This window comes from Pinus tabuliformis, chromosome 8, assembly GCF_031772625.1.
Source record: "Pinus tabuliformis cultivar Carrire ecotype Pingquan chromosome 8, CPIR1, whole genome shotgun sequence".
NCBI classification, from domain to species: Eukaryota; Viridiplantae; Streptophyta; class Pinopsida; order Pinales; family Pinaceae; genus Pinus; species Pinus tabuliformis.
This window is the reverse complement of record NC_142294.1, coordinates 939,335,409-939,352,865: the sequence shown is the minus strand read 5'-3', so window position 1 is coordinate 939,352,865 and position 17,457 is coordinate 939,335,409. Positions and strand designations below refer to the sequence as shown.

At 39.4% G+C, this 17,457-nt stretch overlaps 1 pseudogene; it reads right to left on the bottom strand.

Moving 5' to 3' along the window:
- Positions 1 to 229: 229 nt before the first annotated feature.
- LOC149238590 (G-type lectin S-receptor-like serine/threonine-protein kinase At1g34300 pseudogene) overlaps positions 230 to 17,457 on the bottom strand; it is a 68,732-nt pseudogene continuing 51,504 nt past the window's right edge.

Here is a 17,457-nt window from a genome sequence, read left to right as displayed (position 1 = left end):
TTTCCTTTCTGTATACACAATCCATCTAAGATGCTACGAAAGTACTGACTTAATACAAGGGTCAATGACATTGCTGCCTTTGAAATCTACAATGGCGCAATGAAATTAACAAATCAATACCTTCTTTTTTGGTTGAATATTAGTCTAGAAGCTAAGTTATAGCGATACTTCCATTGAGCAGGTTGAACAAGAATGATAAGAAAACTTGTCTTGTCACAAGTTTCAGAACTTAAGTGGCCATGACGACAGAGCTACCTGCTACTTGAGAGTCAGTCTTCTGTATTTTTGAGATATTTGAAGACAGAGTGTCATTCATAGACAAGATACAAGAAACTGGATTGGGTGAGATTCCCAATTCACTAACACTATCGCTGGTACTGCTTTGAAATGTTTCCAAATATTTAGAAGAAGGTGGTTTGTTAATAAGCAAAATCCTCTCCAGTATCTGGACAACTTTCCCCTTAGTCGGTTGTCATGAGGGTTTCTCCTGAATACTTCAAAATCTAACTTGAAGTACCCTCGTTACCTGATCAATATTAATATCTCTACCAAGCTTCTCGTCTGTAATGTTTAAAATGTTTCCTCTTTCAAATTCCTCAAATGCCCACACTGAGAATTTCTTCCTCGACGTCGAGGTATCAAAATTCCTTTTACCGCTTATGATCTCCAGCAAAACCATTCCATAACTAAAAACATCAGACTTGGTAGTGATGGGTAAATTGGCAAGCCATTCTGGAGCCAAGTATCCTCTTGTTCCACCAAACACTAGTCAATGAACGCTTGCGATGACCTTTGTGATCGATGAGCTTGGAGAGTCCAAAGTCAGAAACCTTTGCACTGAAATTATCATCTAGGAGGATGTTCTCAGGTTTAATATCACAATGAACAATGCAATCTCTGCACTCTTCGTGCAAGTAGGTGATGCCCCTTGCAGTTCCAAGGGCTATACCGAAGCGCTGATCCCAATCTAGCATCCTGGATTGCTCTGAAGAAGAAAAAAGGAATGTGTCCAGGGAAGAATTTTTCATGAATTCATAAACCAGCAACCTATGGCGGCCTTCTGAGCAAAATCCAATTAGCCTAACAGATTCAAGTGATGAGTACTGCTGATGGTTGCCACTTCCATGCGAAATTGCCTCTCCCCTTGTTCAATCCCTTCCAACTGCTTGACAACAACTATTGTCTTGTTCGACAGTTCTCCCTTGTACACCGTTCCAAACCCACCTGAACCCAACTTTTCCACAAAATTCCTTGTTGAGTGCTGAAGTTCCTTGTATGAAAACTGAACTGGAGCCCCCGAGGCATAGTCTAGGAGTGTGTATTGGGATGGTAGTTGTCCAATTCTAAACCTAGAATTATTTCTACAGAAAATAAACCAAAGGCATATCTGTATAGTAATCAAGGCAATGATAGGTCCTACAACTGCTGCTGCAATTAGAATAGGAGATACTTTGGTTGATCTCACAAACCTAATTGCAGGGGGTGGCGGTGCTAGAGTATGACCTGGACCACATACCTTTACATAAGAAGTACTTGGAATGGCTGCTGATTGGTAGGCACTTGTGAAATTCTCAGTCTTCAAACGGCAAGTGCCTGAGCCATCCGCCATGATTGTAGATGCAACACAGAGATGATTCTTCAGGCAATTCAGCGAACAATCTGGAATGCCCAAATTGTATATCTCCGACTGTGACTCTGATTCTGTAGGATAAGAAAACAATTCGGTATTTTTCAATAAAACCATACTCTAGTTATTGCACCCTGTAATGTCCTTCTCTCCCGTGCACCCTTGTGTGGGATCCTTTGGATCTATGGGAATGAAATATGAAGATGGACAAATGCAATAGGGGGTTGTGGCATTGTAAACACATATTCCAAAGTTCCCACACCATCCAAACACTTGGCATTGGTCTTCTACTGCACTCCAACCCAATTGCCATGTTCTAGAGCTTTTAACCCATCCTTAGGACCTCAAATTCCCATATGATTCAAGCCCGATCCTTTGCAATGTGATCGATGAGTCGATGTAATCGTTGTTGTATGCACTCGAGAGCTGAACACCAGAAGAATTGGAGAATTGAGAGTGTAAAAAAACCTTGATTGCTCAAATGTGTTGTGGAGCCATTAGGGACACCTTAATTCCAGTATGTGATTTTATTCCTCCATTTCAATTTGAAATTTTGACTGTTGTCCATAGTGAATCAATAAGGATAAACATGGAGGCTTTGTCCTACATTGAAACTCTGATTGACCAAGAGAGTATCAGTAGGATTGGAAAAAGTCTATTTAGAGAGAGCCATTACTTCAAGTTTAAAGCCTGCTTGGGTAATGGAACAAATAATTACGCAAATCTTATCCCTCTTAAATCAATATTGTCCATCAAAAATACACTTTAAGAATAATTTCAGAGAAACATGCCATAAATTGAAGAGAGTAGAGAAAATTCATCTCTATACACACCTTCACTGAATTTGGAACCAAACCCCTAAACAATGCACTAAAACCTTCATTCCTTACAGTTTGTTTGAAAGCATCAACCATACCAAAGGATTGAAGTGGAGTTTTGCTTCTCCCATCTCCAGTTACAATAGACTCAAGCATCTTTCCACCCAACCATTTGCATTCTTCTTGGTAATTGCATCAAGAGGATAAGCTATAGTTTGTCCAAGAGGATAAGCTACAGTTTGTCCAAGAGTTCCTATTGCAACTCCACACACCAATTTAGTGACCACATGCAAATCTTCCCCCTCAACAAGACCAAAGGGTCTGAATTCGACTAACTAGTCCTTCAGAGACTCTTAAACTGTGAAATTCAGCTCGACATATGGAATCTAAAAATTGGGAAAAAAATGTCACATAATCAATTCATAACCAATTTATGCAGCTTCCAAGTCAAAGACATCTTGTCGTAAAAGACTTATTTATGCAGCTTCCATGTCAAAGACATCTTGCAGTAAAAAACTTTAGAAATCAGTGACCACAATGAAAAATAAATTAAAAAAAAAAACTTTGTTCATCTTAAAGCAAAGTGAAATTAAATTTGAAGTGCGATAAGAAAACAGTAACTAAGTTTAAAAATTCACAAATTTATGTTATCAAGAAACATTTTTATAAAAAAGATAAGCAAATCAAGTTACTCATTATAATGCAAACCGTCCAGAAACTAATAAACAAGAAACTAAAAATATTTTCTACATTATTTACGGAGTAAATTACCTGGCTTGGGTTCCAATGCAGATTAGCAAAGCAAAAGAAAATATTACCTTCCAGAATGATTACAAAATAAGCTGAAATTTTAAAACCACTACAATAGAACCCCAATTGAGAAAATGTTGCATGTTTTTGAACATGTCAACAATATATGCATAAGTTGCAGAGACATGGACTCCATGGCAGAATGAACGAGGTTGAGGTTAAAGAGGGCAGATTTTTGATAAATGGAATGATGAGACACATGGCCCTCATGGTATGTCCCACATAACGTTTTTTTGTAGGATGATTACTATGTTATGTCCACAAGGGTTACATAGAAATAAAATGATGGTCAGTTGTAATATATAAAATTTGCATGGGCTACACATGCCTCCTGCCTCACCATGAGAGGTGTAACGAGAGAATGAGTGCTTTGAAGAAACTCAGCTCCCAAGCACATAGTTTTTCATAGAGGATGGACTGGGAGTAGTCGTGACCATGCCTCCTACCTCACCACAAGAGGTGCAATGAGAGAATGATTGCCTTGAAGAAACTCAGCTGCCAAACACATAGTTTTTCACAGAGGATGGATTGGGAGCAGTCGTGACTGTGCCTCCTGCCTCACCACGAGAGGTGTAACGAGAGAACGAGTGCCTTCAGAGAAACTCAGCAGGAACACACAGTATTTCACAGAGGATGGACTGGGAGTATCCGTGACCTTCAGTTGCACATTGAAGCTGATACTTTTTTGAGATGCTAAGAACACCAATTTCTTAGGAGATACTTTTACATCCACCCATGGAGGGGGCATCATTGTCGTTGTGTATGTTGAATCAATGGGACTGATTTTCATTAGTGTTCGAACAACAAACCTGGTGCCATCATTGTCGTTGTGTATGTTGAATCAACGGGACCGACATTTGACATTCGTCAATGCTAGAAAAATAGACATGGTGTCATTCAGTGTCGCTGAAACTATAAGCACCCGGCCAATATGTTGACTCTTGGAGCACTAATGTCTGGCTACAATGCAATTGGAGTTGATATAGTTAACGGGCGAGGGCAACATGGAAACCTAGAAACCTGATAAACTCTCAAAAAGGGGAGATTTTTGTAAGAAATTTCGGAATCCACTGATTTTTGCAAGAAATTTAGGAATCCATTGATTTACCAAGAATTTTGGAATCCACTGATTTACCTTGAAAACCTTAAGAATGTTTTCAGTTATTTTATTGGGACCATGAGATGAAAATTTGGAAATGATTGGCGATGGGTTGAACTCTACAACATTTTATACTGGAAGAATGGTTGCAATTGCCTCGCTACATGTCACATATATCAAATAAACACGTTAGTGAATGCAATAATATGTAAATTAGTTAAAAATGTATCTAAATAATAATGTGCAGTAACTAAAAATTTAGGGATTAAGTGATAGATCTTATTCAACAACTTGAGTGAACATTCATCTTCCAACAACAAGGATAATGAACCCTTCGAGTTTTAAGAGGTATATTGCTACCATTTTCACCCTATTTATGTTTTTGCAAATTTTGTTTTGTCATTATCTGTTTGCAAATTGTGTTTTGTCATCTTTATGTATCTGTTAAAAGTAAGGTTGTCTAAGGCTATTTGGTTCAGTGTGCTTTACCATAGAGAAAGAAATACTAAAGAGAGTGAGTTGTTTCAAGGAACTTTCTTTTAATTTCTTGATTTATAACTTTGCACATTGCACAATTTTATTTTCCCCCGACTATATTTATTTTTAACTACTGAATTTGATTTTAAAAGCAATGATGATAAATGCAAGGATGCAAGGAAAAGCAAGTGCAATTCATATTTATTTGTCGATGCCTATGTGAGTAGTGCCTTTGAGATCGTAAAAAATGCATTCGGTAGCTTGCCACTAGCTCTCGTGAGGAAATGGCATATATCTTGAGCACACGTTGATAACAACGATGATGTTTGGACGATTATAAGTTGGAGCACACGTTGATAGTAACGATGACGTTTGAACGATTATAAGTAAGGTAAAGTAGACCGCCTACTACAGATTCATAGATAGTAGCATCAAATAATTGATAAGGACAATCTACCTTAAATTTCATCCCATAAAGAGGGGTGCGAACAAGTTTACAATCCTCTGTACTGAAGCATTGTAGAAGATCTAGAGTATATGGGGTTAAGAAAGCGATAGTCCAAAGTAATATTGAGTAATATAGAGACCAAGAAAGTAGTGGAGTACATGCACAAAGCCATGTGGTATGGTCTATGGTCTTTGTGTGTTCTAGTGAAATGGTGGCATGTAGCATAACTTACGTGACACATATGTAACGGGGGATATATATAAAATGAAAACCAAATATTTCATGCCAGGGAACTAATGTTGGCATTATTTTACAGTTGTTTACAGTGGTAAAATATATGAACTAAAAAATACACATAATATATGCTTTGCCTCGAGAAGAGGCCAAATAAGACGATAAACGAAAAAATTACAATTGAAACAGAAAAACTATGATCTAAGCCATGGCAAGGAAGGGAATAACCAGGTTAAAATAATATTAACACCACCATTTTGATTAATATAGTCCCAACTGTGCTGCGGGAAGGGCAGGGACTAACCAGGTTAAAATAATATCAACACCACCATTTTAATTACTATAGTCCCAGATGTGCTGCGGGAGGGACTAATAATATGAATAACAAAGTGTAAAGAAGAAACTATCATTTTGGATGTAAATTTTATTACTCATTATGGTGGGTGTGAAATTAATAAATATGGATTTCGTCATATATCATTATAGTTGAGAATTAGATTCACTCAGGAAGATAGTAGTTGGTAATTTTAAAAGACGTAATTTTAGAATAGTTGTTTGGCGTATAATTTATGTTGTGTGATTGGTACAGATGGTATTGAGTTTATTTGAAGTTTTTTTATTTGCTAGGTAATTTAAGTTTTGAGATGACTAATACGCTTAATCTATGGTTAGAATAGATGTGACCCATAGACATCTAAGTCGTCAAAATCAGTCGAGGATTGCACTCAACCTAGGCCACACCAACCCTTAGCATGGCTAGATTTTTTTCTCATGGAATTATAAACCAATGACCTTTTCACCACAAAGTTCCTTAGCATAACACCCTATCATTATCTGCATGTGGTTTGAGTAGTTGTGACCCATGGACATCTAAGTCATCAAAATCACCCGAGGATTGCACTCAGCCTAGGCCACACCAACCCTTAGCATGGCTAAATTTTTGCCCACGGAGTTTTAAACCAATGACCCTTTCACCACAGAGTTTCTTAACATAACATCCTATCACCATCTGCTCTAGCCCCATGGACAAATATATTTAAATATTTATGGCTTACTTCCAATCCACTTTTTTTTTTATGCCACATTATATATTTTCCTAACTATGGAAAGACAAAGGTAAGTCATTTTCAAAGGTGACATTAATGAGGACAAAAAAAAAGTGAAATTTTCAATACCCAACATTGCCAATGGTGTTACTCCAAACAAGGGAGAATCAAGGTGTTAAGTTTTTTTACATATTTATTAAGATGTTAAATTATTTTTGCATCAAGTTAAAAATTAATTGACAGGTTGTTGAAGCAACTCGTCTATTGGATTCAAGGGAGAGTGCTTTGGAAGATGATTTTGAGAAGGAATAAGAAAAAGAATAGGAAGATCAAACACTAGATGGTTTGCATTCATTCACACTTGATAAGGACCATCGTCACGTCAGAAGTTCACTAAGGCTAAGAAGTTAAATCCAATCTAATAATATGTTTTGTAAATTAACAAAATTGCACAAGTTTAAGGCTAATAGAATGGAATTGAGACTAGTTGAGAAGTCGAAAAATAGATGAATATTTGGTGTGAGGAAATGAAATGTGTCTTTTTTAAGCAAAAATATTGTTTAATGATATTAATGAGTGGATTGAGTAACATGAATGATTAGTAAGGACCATAGTGATGAATCATATAATTTGAAATTAGGTATTTATGAACACTCATAATGAGTGAGGAATGATAATGGATAGACTAGAAACATGTTTAAAGGCGTAAATATTCAATGATAGCAATTGTAAACTTTTTTGGCAACGAAATAGACCAAGAGAATGAGAAGAAAACACTTAGCTTGAGAAGAAAACACTTAGTATGACATTACGAGTTATGTATTTGGATTAGATGAGCCAATGGTTCCAAGAAAGAACAATGATAACTTAAACAATGATTACCTGATGTTTACATGCTACTGTGTTGTTGTAGCGGCTACAACCACCCTCCAAAATTTTCTCTTAGCTTCATTTTGGTGCCTCCTTACCAACCTCTCATAGCATCATGTCTGGCTTCATCAAATACACGAGATTCAGTGATCTTCTTGCAGAAAGGCAGCCTGCCTATCAAAGCGTGATGCATTCCCCTCACAGGTTGTTTCTCTGGACTTGGTCTAGCTACAAGCTGAGCAGATCCCTAAAGAAATTGTGCAATTCTGGAGGGAAACCAGCCTTCCCTCGAGAAATTGCGCAATTTAGACTGGCAGCCTGTTGGGCTCTAGAATTGTGTAATTCTACTAGTCATGCTTCATTTAGAAAATTGCACAATTCCTCCCAGTAGGGCTACTCAGCCTAGGAATTGTGCAATCCTGGGCAGAAGTCAGCTGCTCTGCCCAGAAGTTGCACAAATCTCTCGGGTAGTGAGCCGAGCTCCCTTCCAGAAATGCACATTTTATCCCAGCAATTGAGCAGCCTCTTGCATGTGCAGTTGAGTTGACCAGTTCCCTCTAGGACCGAGCAAAACCGATTTGCATGAATGGGCTACTTCTCCGAAGGCAGCATACAAAGGCATCCCTTGATTTAAGGATCTACTTTTAGCAACTAGACGTTGCATGCAAAGATCATTTTGGAAACCTCCCACCAAGTGTCGATCTTCCTATATTTGTGGCATGCGCGTCACATCTTCGATTTTATCAAAACTCATGAACTGGACGCTGCAAAGCTCATTCCTCACATCAACCTTGCAGCTATAACATCCCACATCGCATCTAGGAGTCATCGGCACATTCAGCTCAGTTGTTTTGGGGTAAGCCCACCTTTCATGTCTTGTCTTGCATTTCTGGCGCTTTTTTTGTTTCGCTTCGTATGAATGTTTTCTGCTTGATTTCAGTGAGTGCTTGTTGTCGTTTTGATACATACTAGCTTGTATTGGCACCATTTCAGTTTTCGTTAACATCTCATTGTTGTCGCATGCATGAATCTATTTTTCATGAACAATCGTTGATTCGGCGACTTGCCTCACCCACATGCATGTTGTTTCGTTGTCTAAATCTTTCATCCACTATTTTCATGCACGGTCATTCACTTATGTTTACACTCAGTATCACCATGCATTCACATTCACTTTCTCTTTCAGTCGCCCGTCGACTGGTCTGGGCAACCTTGGCCCAAACTCTTCCTCACCAAGATAGCAATGTGAAATCCTGAGAGGGAAGGCTCTGCCTTCCTCTCAAGAAATGTGCATTTCTTCCTAGTGACTGTCCTCCAGCCTTACATTGCGTAATTCTGAGGGATAGTGACTGTTGGCCGAGAAAATTGCGCAATGCAATCACTGAGCCTGCAACCATTTCCAGCTGAGATTGTGCATTGCTCAATTCTAGCAGTCATAAGCCATCCTGGATTGTGCATTGTGCAGTTCCAGCAGCCAGTCAGCATCTTAACAACCCAGAATGTGCCTTGCACAGTCTTGGCAGTCAGTCTCCCGACCTCCCGGCAGAAATTGCGCAACCTTCATGATTAGTCACACAGGTATGTTACAAGTTAGTTCTGAAGTTCATTTTCGTTTTCGACTGACAGATTGCTTTCCATGAGTGTTTCCATGTATCCAGGTATCATAGGTGTTCATTTTCCTCTCAACTGTACAAGTACAATGGTTTCAAAGAGAGTAGAGTTGAGGACACCATTCAGAGCACACTTGGGGATGCAGTCAATCAAGTTTCTATGGACTTGCCTACCCACGAAGACTTCAAGTTGTTCGTAGACAAGGACATCAAGATATGGTGGCAGCAGCATCACAGCAAGAAGCACCATGAACAGTAGCTGAAGGTAGCACACTAGATGCAACGAACACAAGAGAAAGGTTGTTGACAACACAGAGGCGGAACAAAGTTGCAAGCTCAAGTAGATCCACTTGTGATGAAAGAAACTTTGGAGACTCAGTCTATGAGGTGATGGCGGGACATCATAATCGTGTGAAGGTAGAGAACATAACAGAGAAGGAGTTGCATGTGCTAAAGTAGCAACTCAAGAAGAATAGCTGCATAGACGAGAGAATGAGTTGCAGTAGGAACATGTACAACAAGGGGTGCAACATGCACTCATAGATGAAACTCTGCCCGTACAAGTTATAGATCCATCCCAGCAGCTGGCACAGAGAAGACATGGTGAGTATCATTATTGATCGCATGCAAGGGAATTCAGTAGCATGCATGTCATTGTGCACACACATGTGATCCCACCCACTTAGCACACTCACTGAGGCAAAGACAAGAAGCAAGTCCAACTGGAGCTGAACATTTAGTTGACAGTTGATGCGCATGACCACTAGTACACACTGGAAGATCAACACGGACACTATGCATCAGTGTGTTTACGGTGTAGTCGCACCCAAGAAGACCATGCACATGCTAGCAGATGAGTTGGATGGAGGATCCATACCAATGCACTCGGATGCAACAGAGGCAAGAGTTCGCTTCAGCAAGATGTCACCATTGAGTGCATGCACACCATCACGGACGACCAAGCCTGGAATCAACTCACCACCTTCACCATCAAAATCATGTCAAAGAGTTGGTCTCACCACAACGGACCGAGTGTCAGTGATGTCTTGCATGACTTGCTCAAGCCATATTGTCTCACATGGGCACATGTGCATTGTAATGTAATGTCTTGTCAAGTGGAAGTTCAAGTGTCAATATTTGGATGTAATAGTCATAGAGTATATGAAGAGTCATGAGGGTAGATGAACTATCACAAATGGGAATGTCAATGGTCACACCACCCTTTGCTATAAATAGAACCTCATAACTCATTGTAAAGGCTTTTGGTCATCGAAGCTTCCGATAGGACTATCTTAGAGAGAGCTTGGACAGTGTTGTAACGAGCCTTGGCTTCTCCACTGCACAGAGCTAGTATATGTCTTTGGAGGAGCAGGCGGTTGTGGTTGTAATGTTCCGCTGCCAAAACTAGTGGTTGTACATGGATGTATCGTATGACTGGAACGTACACTTCTTAATATAACAAGAGCCAGAGCGTTTCATGCATATGTTGTATTATATTCTATGCTATCTAGTTTACTCTAAATGATATATGTATATTTTTACTTACGTATGCATGTATAGCTATCTGAGTATGTATGTATGAATCTTTCTTAAATGAGTTGTTGGTTTAACCATCACTTTGGATTTCTAGCTAAATTTCCTTCCATGTTGTGATGCATTTTTTCTCGTGTGTTCCCTTCTTAACTGCGTCTTATCATAGGTTTCCAAGGGGTGCACTCATCTCAACCCCCGTGTGTTAGAACCTCTCATGCACCTTCCTTGGCTCACTACAGCTGCCACACCCTTCCTACCAACAGAGTTATCTTACTTGCCTCTGTGCGAAATCGTTGTTAAGGCATTATCGTACGACCCACTATTGGGACTCCTACACCAAACAATCTGAGGTCTAATTGGGACTTCTTACCAGGGAGATCCCCTTACATGTTGGTGGGTCTAGCATCGTCAAAATTTTGGCGCTAGAAGGAGGGAAAGATGACAAGCTGAGCCCTCATCATCTATTTTGAATCTTCACACATCTATCATGGAGTTTGTTATAGTTCACCCTCTGAAATGTCTGTCCAATGGCACGTCGAGAGGGAGTTATGGTATCACTTGTCACAACTCACGTATGATGGTGAAGGCGAACTGGTCTGGCCTAAGCACTTAGATGACTTCCATGCACTCATGTAGGGCATGGAAGATTTTAATGAAATAGAGGTATGTTCGCTGCTCGCACACACACTTCACGACCACCCATCACAATGGTGTGGCACACTACCTCATAACTCTGTGCACTCATTCAAGCAGTTCATCAATCTAATTGAATCTGTTTTCCACCATTTTGATCGTGAAGTGTTTGATAAAAAGTTGTTAAAACAACGGAAGGACCCGCACAAATCTCCTATGGAGTTTTCGGAGCGCTTCCATCTATTCATGTTTGAAGCCCCAAAAATTCAGATGAAATTTTTGTATCTCATGGACGGATTCAAATACTACCTTATCCAATTTTTCAATCCCAAGAAGAAGTTCAAGCTTAAACCCCACTCAAAATACTTTGATGATGGATCTGCATAATCATAGATGGACACGGTCACTGTCACAAGTGATTGTCCATCGTCCCCTCATCAAACAACTCCACCATCACAGAGTGATGTGGGAGAGCATGCACACACATCTGTTCAACCATCACATCCTCCCGACATCGCTCCTTCCGATTTTTGTGCAGACTTGGTTGTGAGTCCCATACCTCGTCACATGTATTTTGTACCTCAACCTCCATCTTCGAACTGGGATAATCCTCCGGATGACACTGTCTTGTGTTCTTCCATTCCAGACTCTACACCTATTTTGAACAAGGATCAATCTATCGACAGAGTTGGTGTTGCACAACCAACATGCGCTGACATTCATGAAGAGAATGACTAGGAGCTTGAACATCCACTGGCAGTAGAGGACCATCCCTATCTATCCGTACCTCCTCTATTTTTTCCTGACCTCCTTGGTGATCCTGCCATCCCTGATTTTTCATGTGTATCTCCGTCCATGGAAGCACCCATTGTTGATCATTCGTAGGACACACTAGATGTCAGTCCATCATCTGACAATGGAGAGGACCGATCATTCTTTGAACATCCACTTGATTTTTCATCTATATTTTTTGGAAATGCAAAGGATGAACATTCTTGCTTCTCATCTACCCCTCTGTGCGATTCATCAAATCATGAGGATGTTGACAAATATCCTAAATTTTCTGATCTTATTTGTCGTGATCTCTTCACCCCATCATCCAATCATGATGTTGATTCACTCTTTGTTAATTTGTCTAAGATACTGGTCTACGATGATCCATCTATCAATGAAGACGAAACCACCCAGATTGTTGAGGCACTTCAGCCCAAGCTGATGGTTATGTCAGGCCCTCGTTGTCTTGAGGTTGGTTTCACTTCTGATTAGGAAATTGTTCAAACATGCAAGGCTCCTCATCACTCATCTGTATGCATTGAAGATCAATCTAACACTCAGATTTCACTTCCTCCACTCAAACTACACGATCCCATTGCTCATGCATTGGAGGAATCTTACTCAGCAAGCACACTTGCGCAACATAGGTGGTCTACCTTCCTCACATATGCTTGCATATCATAGTCAAGAGTGTGCGTATGCTTAACATCTGCACATAGTGTCACACAGCATCATGGTATGTCCACAGACTGCATGTCATGCACTTTCACTCATTTTTGTTCTGTGGACACTTGTAAGCTCAGAGTGTGTTTGTCTTCATTGTTGTATCTTTCACAGTTGTTGGTCCACACAACTGTGTTGCTCACGGACCATGCCTTCACCAACATGGGTCAACCAGTGCATCAATGGCTACATTGGAAGTATCACTTCACGTGATTAGGCCCATGCACCGTTAGCTTAGGAGTAGGAGTAGTGTTTGCTTTCAGTTTGCTTGCTTGCATGCTTGTTTGCTTTCTTGCTTTGCATGTTTGTTTGTCTGCTTGCTTGTTTGCTTACTCACTTTGCTTTTGCATTTACTTCTACTTCTGCTTTTCTTTGTTGTTTGTTTGCTTGTTTTCGTTTGTAGGTTAGTTTCACATGAAACCATGCATGACTCTTGAAACAATCTGAGTAAAGTACAAGAGGCCTTGTGCAGCTATCACTACTTGGTTACCTGCCATCCTACCTCTGTGTGAAGAACTTGTTACTTTTAGTCCATGATACGTCGATGGAAAATACGTACCTTATGGGGAAGGAGACCATTATCCATATCGACCATCAACCTTTGCAAGTACTTACAATCACAATCCAAGTTGCAACAATCACGACACTTCAAATGGATGGGTTTTCTACAACAGTTTCATTTGGTTATCAAGTACAAAAATGGAATCTACAATAAGGTCGTTGATAAGCTTTCAAGGCCTATTGTAAATTCATCTATTTTACTCAAGAATAGTTCTGTTTTACATGAAAGTTAGATTGATAAATATTCATATGATAATGACTTTCGAGATGTGTATCCAAGCTTGAATCAAGGAAACCAACTTGAAGGATTATATTACCATGTACATAAGAGTTTTTTGTATCACTTGGGCAAGTTATGTATTCCACAAGGAGAAAGAAATAGTATCATAAGGGAGGCACACACTTCATTGATTGTTGGACACTTTGGTGTAGGCAAGATAGTAGCGAATCTCCAAAGGTATTGTTATTGGACATGCACATTTGATAATGTATCTCATTTTATAAGAGGATGTTCTTTGTGTGCAACAAGTAAGCCTAGCAATAGGAAACTAGGATTATACACTTCACTTCTGGTGCCTTCACGTCCATGGGAGAGTATCTCAATGGATTTGGTAGGATGTATTCCATTGTCAAGGAAAGGTCATGATTACTTGTATGTAGTTGTAGATAGGTTCAGAAAAATGTGTATACTAACACCATGTAAAAATAAAATTACAGTTGAACAAACAACTCATCTTTTCTTCCAAAACATTTCGATTCATTTTGGTCTGCCTACTTCCATTGTAAGTGATTGAGATTCTCGATTTGTTGGGAATTTTTGGTCAAATTTGTGGGACATGATGGACACAAAGTTGAAGAAGAGTACATCCTTTCATTCACAAGCAGATGGAAAAATCGAGGTGGTCAAGAGGACAGTCATTCATCTTCTTAGAGGATATTGCATCAAACATCCCAAATTGTGGGATGAACAGTTCCATTACATACAACATGCATACAACGGGTCAAAGCATTCTTCCACAAATACATCACCATTTGAGGTATGTTTTGGGTACTTGCCAATATCGCCATTGGACTTCATCTTTCAGAAAGATGTAGCCATCGATGGTCATAGCGACATCGATAAGTCAGGGAAGTTCATAGAGAAAATTCAGTTGATACATCACACAGTGTTGGAAGAGCTTGAAAAGAGTCAGAGTTGCTACAAGGCAAGGCATGAAAAAAACCATATTGATCATAAATTTCAAGTTAGCGATGAAGTTTGGTTATATTAGCAAAGAGAGACTTCAAGTGGAAAGTAAAAAGCTTAAGCCAATCTGTTATGGTCCTTTTAAAATTCTGGAAAAGATTGGTAATAATGAATTTAAGCTAGATTTGCCTCCTTATATGCAAATATACTCTGTTGTTAATGTTGAGAATTTGAGATTGTTTGAGCCTCCTTTGATTGATTATCAAGGAGAGCATGTTTAGCTACCATCAATAAATGATTTCTCACCAAAATATCTTGATGAACTTCAGCAAGATCTCATACTTGACAGAAGAACCAGAACTTCGAAGAGAGGGAATGTCAAATACCATAGAGTGGGACTCAAGGGACAAAAGCCTTCTAATGCCAAATGGTTTTAGAATAAGTAGGTGAGGGAGTTGTACCCTCACCTACTGAACAATTGATAGTAAATTTTGTGGTCCAAAAAGCTTCTAGTGGAGAGGAATGATCAAGTGCTCAATATTTAGCTCAAAAATCAAAGGTCTCAGAATGGTTGGAAACCTGAATGACCGCGTTCGTCTTAGCGAAACAATCCCAATGCAACTCGTTTCACTGAAAACCAAGTTCGTATGAGGAAGATATCACGTTCTGTCTGCTTTTCCAAATAGTGGAATTTTTGAAAAAAAAAGGTGTACAGCCACTGCACAGTCAGCAGTCCGTACTGCTAACGTGGCAGGTGATTAGGAAAATTCAACGGAGGTCAACATCCAATCAGAGTTCACCAAGTGTCAGATGGTGGTTGGTTTGCAAGTGTGGTGATGTGGCTCATTTTTATTGGTTAATGAAGGACCAATGAGGAGGGGGCAAGTGGCAAGCCCGAAGGCCGCCACGTGTCCCTCCCCAAAGGTCAGGTTATGGAGCAGTGATAAAATTTTATGGTAGGCCGGGGAGTCGAACTTGGGACCTACTCCATGTAAACCAACAGTCTTACCACCATACCATCGCATTGTGGTATAACCATTATGTTCATCGTGCCTATTTCAATTTTAAAGTGGTTAAGGTAGGGGTTTAGGAAGGCCAGCCATCCCATGTGAACGCCATAACATGTAACGATTATAGTTAACCGACCAGCAACCAGCATAACTGCTAGCTTAACCGTCAACTAAACTGTGACATATGTCCACTGTTGTATAACCCGCATGCTAACGGTTTGTCATAAAACCGCGGATTAATGGGCATAACCGCCCATTTAACCTCTTCCACTGAGACTGCCAGGGTTAACGGTTATTGAAACCGCGATTTGTGCTAATCATGTTTAGGGGTTAATTAATCACGTTTAACATTAATTAACTCTAGTTTAACATGGCAAAAATTTTGGTGGACCTCCAAAATTGGCGCTAACTCCAGTTTTAGTGGAGGTTTACTAGGGGAAAGCAATTTTGGTCATAACTAGAACAAAATTCGAACAAATGGAGCTCAGGAAAAGGTGTTCCTAGATAATTTGAGCATTATGAACACATTGAAGTAGGTTTCAGGAGTAATAGAGATTTGTAAACAACATTTTTTCCATATTGAGCTAATACAGAGGCTCGAGCCATGGAAGCTAGACCAAGGAGATGTAGCCCATGAGGGGTGAACTCCATCAAAATATTGTGTTAAGTGTTCATGTTGATGGTTTGCTCTATCTTTCATTGTTGTTGTTCAACACTTGTTTTTCATGCTATTTTTCTCATGTATTTCACATAAAACTTGATAAAATTTACCTGTTTCCAATCAAAAACACCATAAGAGAACCATGCACATGAAGCAATTGACAAGCATTTGTTTATAAATCTGAAGTTGAAATTAGCACAACAAAACTAACATTCAACAACAGATCAAGTTGGTATCAGAGCAAAGGTTTATTTGCTTGATTGCTTGAGTTTTGTGCAAGTAGGGTTTTAATGGTTGCAAAATTGTGATGCTTACAAGGTTAAAGTTGCAGAGAGGAGAAGGGAAATTGTTGGTTGCAACTCCTGAGGTAATGCCCAGAAGAAGGAGAGCCACAAGGCCACAATCTCCACCCAAAGTTCCAATTCCAGCTGCACTTGAAACACCTCAAGTTTTACCTTCAATTGAGATTGAGGAGGTACAAGCAGTACCAGAAGCTAAGCTTGAATCCAAAGCCATCATGTCTGGAGCAAGAGAGGCTGAAGATATTATAGAAGAGGAAGCATTCAAGAAATATTTTTATGACTTGACTGACATGGTTAGAGTCCTCTATGAAGAGAGGAATACTAGAATGGCTAGAGAGAGTTCTAAACCTCCACATGGAGAGGGAAGCTCAAGAGATAAGAAAGATGAAAAGAATGATTCAAAGGGTAATGGAGGAAATCCACCTCAAAATCTACCATCTTCATCTTCATCATCCTCATAATCTCAAACAACATCATCTTCCAATTCCACCACAAAAACTGTTCATACTCATTCAAAAACTCCAAAGGAAAAGTCTCCCTTACTCAAATTGGACATTAAGTTTGAACTTCCCATGTATAATGGTGAGGCCAATGGAGAAAGGTTAGACAATTGGATTTGACAATTAGAGGTTTATTGCAGAATTCAGAACCTTCAAGAAGATGACATAAAGATCCAGTTGGCTTCATTGAGGCTAGAAGGAGCAGCATTAGTCTGGTGGGAAGCAAAGACTCAAGAGGAAATGTGAATTCATGGTAAGATATCCATTTCTTGGGTTGAATTTGTTTCTGCAATTAAAATACAGTTTTATCCTTTAGCCTATATGCAAAAAGCCATTATGAGTTGGCAAAATTTTAGGCAACTTAAAGGCCAAACAGTCCAAGACTATACCCATGAGTTTAGAAAGAGGGCTTTGTTGTTAGGAGTAAACTTGAATTCCCAAGATACATTGTTGAAATATATTTGGGATTTACATTCCTATTTAAAACATACTATCCTTATGTTCAATCCAAGCAATTTAGATGAGGTATGTGTGC